Raw genomic sequence first — 8,314 nt, forward strand, 5'->3', positions numbered from 1 at the left:
AAATTTTGGTATGGATTATTTTATGATTACTCATTCACTGTTAAGCTTACTTATTTTATGATCATGAAGCAACAGAGGTCAGATTTGGAATCAAGCAGTTAAGATGTTCTAAATGCATGAAAGTATCTGTACAAAGAAGAAGTTTAAAGAGTTCTAGTTGCAAAATTATTCCTTCATTGCATTATGTTAAAGCTTACAACGTAAAGTTATCACGACGTTTTCAGAATATTAACTAGTCTTCACCCTGATATACTGACGTAGTGTAGAAACTTTGAATAATTTAACACATATTCAACAGAGATTATCCTGATCATGTACTATTGCGGAATACATACACAATACATAAGCTCCTCTACGTTGATCATCAATATAGCAGCATCAATAACAATAAAACATCAAGAGCATTCACACATTAACACAGTATGTAACCCGGGGAAAGCATCTCGCTAAAAACCCCAACTATCTGTATATTAATGATTGAGACCATGTAACATTACAAAGTACAATGCTTATCACAAGCAATCCAGTACCATCTCCACCTGTTACACACAATACAGCTCAGATCTAATCTCCAAATCTATTCCACTGCTTGCCTGCCTCCACTGCTCAAGAACTGAATGAGAATGGTCTACCAAACTCGTATTTGACCTCCAAAGAATCACTCACAATGTGTAAGACGTGAGAAGAAGCTACAAACTGGGCAAATACATGAGCAAACTCATTGGCATACTCAATCCTTTGATTGTGCAAGATTTGATGCACAACTATAGTCACAACTGATAGCAATCTAATTCTCTAACACCTGTCCCTGCTGAACTGAACATGCACTGACATGCAACTGAGTTAACTGATGTATTCTATAGTTGTATTATGAGTTAATAATTAGTTTAACAACTCATCATTAGTCTATCTGCAGTTAGACTAACTACAACTAGTTTAACCAAGTCAAACTGAACACAACTCCATCAACTCCACAATCAACTCCACCAAACTCAACTGATTGAGTTCTAACTGAAGTCATGCATGCAACAACTCAACTGACTCATAAGAAAAGCGTACTTCCTTCTGACAGCTGCATGGGCCACATCTGTAGCTCAAACTGAAGTGCTCCAAGAGAATAAGATCAAGTTTATAGTCCAAATATTATTATGAGACAATAATATTTGACTTTTCTATTTTTGACAGCCAGTCTAAAAATAGACTTTGATCACCCACACTTTGGTCACCCACACTTTGGTCACCCACACTTTGGTCACCCACATTGTGATCACTCACACTGTGATCACCCACACTGTGATCATCCACACTGTGATCATCCACACTGTGATAAAAAATAGAACTTGCGCCATAATTTGCCTGCGGGCCCACTTAGTGAAGGCGACTCTTTTCACTAAGCTCCATCATCTTGTTGCAATCTCAACACTCCCTCTCGACAAGATATGGATTATCAGCAACCCCTATCCTGCCTCGTGGTACTCAAATTTGCTCTTGGTGAGAGCCTTCATCAGAATATCAGCATCCTGATCCTCCGTTGGAATGTATGAAAGCAACATGATCCTCCGCTGCACACAATCTCTGATATGATGGTACCCGATGTCAATATGTTTAGATCTATCATGAAATATAGGATTAGCCGAGAGTTTAATACAACTATGGTTATCACAGTAAATCACAGTAGGATCCAAATGAGAACCGAACAAACCAACCATGATCTTCCTCATCCATATAGCCTCACATGCAGCCAAACTTGCTGCCATATACTCGGCCTCCACTGAACTGAGCGCCACGGATCTCTGCTTCCTGCTGTACCAAGAAGCTGCTGTCGATCCGATACTAAAGACCCCTCCTGATGTGCTCTTTCTGTCCGTTGGGCTCCCTGCCCAATCTGCATCCGTGAAGCCACATAGCTTCACCTCATCCTCCTCTTTGTACCACAAACCATATCCTGATGTGCCTCTCAAGTAGCGCAATACATGCTTGCTCGCCTTCTAGAAGATCTTGGTAGGCTTAACCATAGCTTGTGAAAGCTGGTTAACTGCATAGCATATATCAGGTCATGTATTGACCAAATACATCAACGACCCCACCAACTGTCGATAAACAGTGGCATCCACTTCTTCTCCTGAAGTGGCATCCTCCTTCCTCCAACCTATAGGAAGAGGAGTATCAACAGGCTTGCAGCCATGCATGTTGAACTTCTCCAGTATCTCCCGAGCATACTTTCCCTGAGAAACAAACAGTCCACCACTGCGCTGCCATATTTCCAATCCTAGGAAATAGTGAAGGAGGCCCAAATCCTTCATCTCAAACTCTGTAGCAAGATCCTTCTTGCATGACAGTATCAATAGCTCATCACCCGTTAGAATCAAATCATCAACATACAGTACAATGATAAGCAACTTACCCTCCACCACAATCTGGTATAGGTTAGGATCCACCTCGCTCTTGGAGAATCCAAGTCCTGTGAAATAGTTGTCTATCCGTGTGTACCAAGCACGTGGTGCTTGATTCAACCCATACAACGCTCTCTTAAGCCTGCACACATGCGACTCGCTGCTGAAGACCTCAAAGCCTTCAGGTTGCTCAATGTACACCTCCTCCTCAATGACTCCATTGAGGAACGCAGTCTTCACATCCATCTGATGAATGTGCCATCCCATCTGCGCTGAGAGAGCAAGAATCGTCCGTATGGAAGAATACCTTGCGACAGGTGCAAAGGTCTCCTCATAATCGATCCCTTTTATCTATGAAAAGCCTCGGGCAACAAATCTTGCCTTGTACTTCTCCACACTCCCGTCAGCTGCCTGCTTAACTTTGTAGATCCATCTCGAACCCACCACTGATTTCCCTTCCGGTCTAGGAACAATCTCCCATGCACTGTTTCTGACAATAGAATCATACTCTTCCACCATGGCGTCTACCCATGCGGGATCCTCCACAGCTTCCTCGAAAGAGGATGGCTCAGTCACAACACACTTGCTCATAAGAGCCATGTATCCAGTGTACCGATCAGGTGACTGTCTCTGCCTGCGTTGGGCTGTAGGTGGTCCTACAACTTTCTCTGCATCTTGAGCCAGTCGCTCAGCTTCTGTCAAGTTCTTTCACCCTCTGATGGTTGGCGCTGCATGAGTGGACTCATCCACTCCATGAACCTCATCCTGTGGCTGATCCAGGTCCTGAAGCTCATCCTTAGGAACTAATAGCTCCTCATCTGCATGCAAGTGTAGCTCCCTCTCAAGCGAAAACTTTATGGCTTTCTCCTCTTGAAATTTTATATCCCATCACACAACAATTTTACTACTGTCTGGAAAATACACACGATAGTTGTGGGGCGTATCAGTGTACCCCACAAATATCCCAACCTCTGCGGTCGGCTCCAACTTCTTCCTGGCATCCTTCGTCACATGCATGTAAACGTTAGCACCAAAAATCCTCAAATGAGAAAGGTTAGGCTTCTTACCAGAATAAGCCTCCTCGGGTGTACTCATGCCAAGTATCCTATGAGGACAACGGTTATGCACATAAACTGCTGTATTGCATGCTTCCTCCCACAAGTGAAGGGGTAGGCCCTGATCATGCAACATTTCCCGTGCAACACCCACGATCGTTCTGTTCTTCCGGTCAGCTACCCCATTCTGCTGTGGGTTATGGGGAGCTATGAGCTCTCTACGAATCCCTTCTGCCTTGCAGAAATCCTTGAACTCGTCCGAGATGTATTCACCACCATTATCGCTCCTAAGAGCCTTCACCTTCTTCCCCGACTCCTTCTCGACCAGTGCTTTGAATTCACAGAACTTTGAATATGTCTCGCTCTTCTTCTGCATGAAGAATATCCAGCACTTATGAGAGAAATCATCAACAAAAATCACATAATACCTGTGTTTTGCTGTCGAAGCAACTGAGAAAGGTCCACACACGTCTGTGTGAATTCTCTCAAGGATCGTCGTGGCGCGACTATCCTTCTCGTGAAAGGTGGCTTTCACAAACTTCCCCAAAGTACACCCCTTGCACTGATCTGACTGTGCAAGTGTGCCTTTAGGAAGCCCTGTAGTGATCTGCTGCAGTATCTTCAAGGCTCCACGGTGAAGGTGACCCAATCTCCTGTGCCACAACTCGCCATCATCCCGGCTCACCAATCCTTCTGCCTTGCCCGCCATTGCTGCACATCCATCTACATGCAACTGATAAAGGTTCCTCACTCGAACCCCTATCTTCCGAGTCTCACCAGTTGTCTTGCTGCGCAGGAAAGCCTTTCCCTCGCTGAAAACAACATCATACCCCTTGTTTTATAACATCGCCACTGAGATGATATTCTTCGTCAATCCTGGAACATGCATGACTTCCTTCAATACGAAGGGTTTACCAGACTCCCTCTCAAAAGAAATGGTACCGATACCGGTCGCACTGTATCTACCATCATCGCCCATCTCGATGTGCACTCCAAGATCTTTGTCCTCCAGATCAGAGAACAAATATCTATCTCTCGTCATGTGAAAAGACGCACCACTGTCCAAGAACCACACTGATCCCATCACACTTTAAACCAAGCATGCGATCAATGAAAAATCAAGCTCAAACTGTGAGGCTAGAGCCTCTCCTGCTGAAGATCCAGCAGCCTGCTTTTTCTTCTTCTTCTGCGGACAATTAGTGGCATAGTGTCCGTGCTGGTGATAGTGAAAACACTTCACCTTGGACATATCCTGCTTCTTGCCTTTCGCACCAGACTGAGAAGCTTTCTTGCTCTTTCCTTTCTTTGATTTGGCAACCAAAGCACGATTCTCTTCATCAGATACCTTTGATGAAGATCCATTCTCACCTTTATTGTTTCTGAGTTTATCCTTGAGCGCCAGGTCGCTCTTGCTTTGTAATAACATTTGCAATCCGTTGAAAGACATTTCAACAACACTGCTGCAAATTCGATTTCCACTAGCAACCAACTCAACCGCTTCCGATCTAGAATTCGTGAGAACACAATATTTCTCGTACAGAGATTGACTGTATGGGCATTCACCGGATATCTCACCTTCCAAAGGAAGGATGAATCCGGAGGCTACCTGGCCCAATTACAGACTCTGCCTGGAGAAATAGAATGTAAACACTTCCTGAATAGTAGATCTGATGATCAATCCTCGCTTGATATCCTGTAAAAATCTCTTCTACAAATCAAGCAGCTCTGATACCATGTAGAAAATTTGAATAATTTAACACATATTCAACAGAGATTATCCTGATCATGTACTATTGCGGAATACATACACAATACATAAGCTCCTCTACGTTGATCATCAATATAGCAGCATCAATAACAATAAAACATCAAGAGCATTCACACATTAACACAGTATGTAACCCGGGGAAAGCATATCGCTAAAAACCCCAACTATCTGTATATTAATGATTGAGACCATGTAACATTACAAAGTACAATGCTTATCACAAGCAATCCAGTACCAACTCCACCTGTTACACACAATACAACTTAGATCTGATCTCCAAATCTATTCCACTGCTTTCCTGCCTCCACTGCTCAATACCTGCTCAAGAACTGAATGAGAATGGTCTACCAAACTCGTATTTGACCTCCAAAGAATCACTCACAATGTGTAAGACGTGAGCAGAAGCTACAAACTGGGCAAATACATGAGCAAACTCATTGGCATACTCAATCCTTTGATTGTGCAAGATCTGATGCACAACTATAGTCACAACTGATAGCAATCTGATTCTCTAACACCTGTCCCTGCTGAACTGAACATGCACTGACATGCAACTGAGTTAACTGATGTATTCTATAGTTGTATTATGATTTAATAATTAGTTTAACAACTCATCATTAGTCTATCTGCAGTTAGACTAACTACAACTAGTTTAACCAAGTCAAACTGAACACAACTCCATCAACTCCACAATCAACTCCACCAAACTCAACTGATTGAGTTCTAACTGAAGTCATGCATGCAACAACTCAACTAACTCATAAGAAAAGTGTACTTCCTTCTGACAGCTGCATGGGCCACATCTGTAGCTCAAACTGAAGTGCTCCAAGAGAATAAGATCAAGTTTATAGTCCAAATATCATTATGAGACAATAATATTTGACTTTTCTATTTTTGACAGCCAGTCTAAAAATAGACTTTGATCACCCACACTTTGGTCACCCACAGTGTGATCACCCACACTGTGATCATCCACACTGTGATCATCCACACTGTGATAAAAAATAGAACTTGCGCCATAATTTGCCTGCGGGTCCACTTAGTGAAGGCGACTCTTTTCACTAAGCTCCATCATCTTGTTGCAATCTCAACACGTAGGTCATCTAAAAAATCTTCAGAATGCAGAGCTTCCACAATTAAAGAACCGTTGGTGAAAGAAAATTCAGAAAAAGCAAATATAGGCCAAATCAACAAGAAAGAGCCGCCAGAGAAAAAAATGAGGTAAAAGTTGGCAAAGTACCTGCAATATGTTCATGGCTTATAATAAAGATCAACAAGGTGAACAGTTGCACAAATCAAGATTCAGTTGACAGTTAAAGCAATGGGATCTAATGGTGGAAGAACTTTCAATTGTCTAACATTGGATCTGACGGTGCACAAGAGTACAAAGTGGCATCTCGGCGAGTTCTTCCTAGAGGGAACGCCTTACGACGTAAATATGTTGTAATATAGATTTGAAAATTTTAGTGTTTCTTTATGTGTGTGTGTATATATATATATATATATATATATATATATATATATATATATATATATATATATATATATATTATACAGTGATATGTGGTTTAACTTTAATTTTAATTGGGTGAAATCAATGAGATCACAGTTCAAATCCCATTGAGTATATGGATTTGTATGATGTTGGCTCAAGGAGTAAACTTCCCATTTCTGAGAGTCTCGACTCTTGCTAAATCCTAAAATCTTGTATATCTAGTTTGGAGGTTGCTAGATATACTCTTGCAATTATAACACAACCACAAAGGTTGACATTGGATCTCCCGTCCAAAAAATTGCTGATTCACCATGGTTACACACACACACACACACACCATTGTTTGAAAAGCAACCTAAGCAGTTTGGGATTGGGGGAGCTCTAGCGCTAGAGAAGGATTTTCACAGATTCGTGAAATGACTGAAGGTTGTATTCATTCAGAGGCAAAGGAGGGTATTGAAGCATCGTTTGAAGGTTCCTCCAGCCTTAAACTAGTTTAACAAGACCCTTGACAAGAATGTCACTGCCAACCTTTTCAAGATGCTTCTAAAATATAGACTGGAAGATAAAGCTGCAAAGAAGGAAATGCTTATGAAAAAAGCTCAGGCTGAGGCAGAAGGGAAGATTGTTGAAGTGCAGAAGCTTATTGTTGTGAATATGGAATTAATCATGTAACTATCTTATTGAGTAGAGTAAATCTCAATTGGTAGTCATTGCACATGATGTTTATCTAATTGAGTTGCTAGTGCGGCTTCCTGCACTTTGTAGAAAAATGAACATCCTTTATGCAGTTGGGTTTTTGACTGCATATATGGATTTAATACCTTGAAAAACCCATGGGGCACTTAGATTGTGAAGAGTTCACACTCAAATTTGTGGTTCCAACAAACCCCTTCCAGATTATGGGCAAATTACCAAAAATTAGGCCAGAAAACTTCCAAATGTCTAACCAATAAACTTCGGCATTGTAAATAGTAATGATTATAAAGGATTGAGTTATATTTTTTATAACATTTTGTAGAAAATAATTGTTTTATTATTCATTTTGTTACAAGTAAAAATGTAAGAACTGGTGTTGTTGATTAAATTTACTGAATGTAAATATGAAGGTGATAGCTTTAATTAATATTAAATAGTTTTTACTATGGTCTAGTTCTCATTATGACTTAGCAACTTTACATATTGGGTATCCAATAGTATGGTATTATCATATTTAAAGTTCAAAATTTTACGAATTTATAACAAGTTAAAAGTTTTTACCAATATTTAAAAGTTATCTAGGTATTATTATATTTAAAGTTCAAAATTTGACCATTTACAACAAGTTATAAGTTTTTACCATTATTTAAAATTTATCTAATTAATGACAAGTTATGCACATATGGTTGAAAATATTATTTAGATCCTTCTTTGGGGGAGGCACACCTCTTTTACTCTAGGGAAATGCACATTACAAGATGGGAGGAGAAGATGAATCAATCGATATTATGAAATTCAAATTGTAATTGTAGGTTTTAATACTGTACAATTAATCATTGCAAACAAATTCTTAACTAAAACAGAAAAGATGCAATGACAAACACACACTTTACCACATATTTTA

At 40.4% G+C, this 8,314-nt stretch overlaps 1 pseudogene; it reads left to right on the forward strand.

The window, feature by feature from the left end:
• LOC149172410 (large ribosomal subunit protein eL8y pseudogene) overlaps positions 1-7,540 on the forward strand; it is a 44,235-nt pseudogene extending 36,695 nt beyond the window's left edge.
• Positions 7,541-8,314: the final 774 nt, after the last annotated feature.

The sequence above is a fragment of the Pinus tabuliformis genome, chromosome 4_2 (genome assembly GCF_031772625.1).
Source record: "Pinus tabuliformis cultivar Carrire ecotype Pingquan chromosome 4_2, CPIR1, whole genome shotgun sequence".
NCBI classification, from domain to species: domain Eukaryota; kingdom Viridiplantae; phylum Streptophyta; class Pinopsida; order Pinales; family Pinaceae; genus Pinus; species Pinus tabuliformis.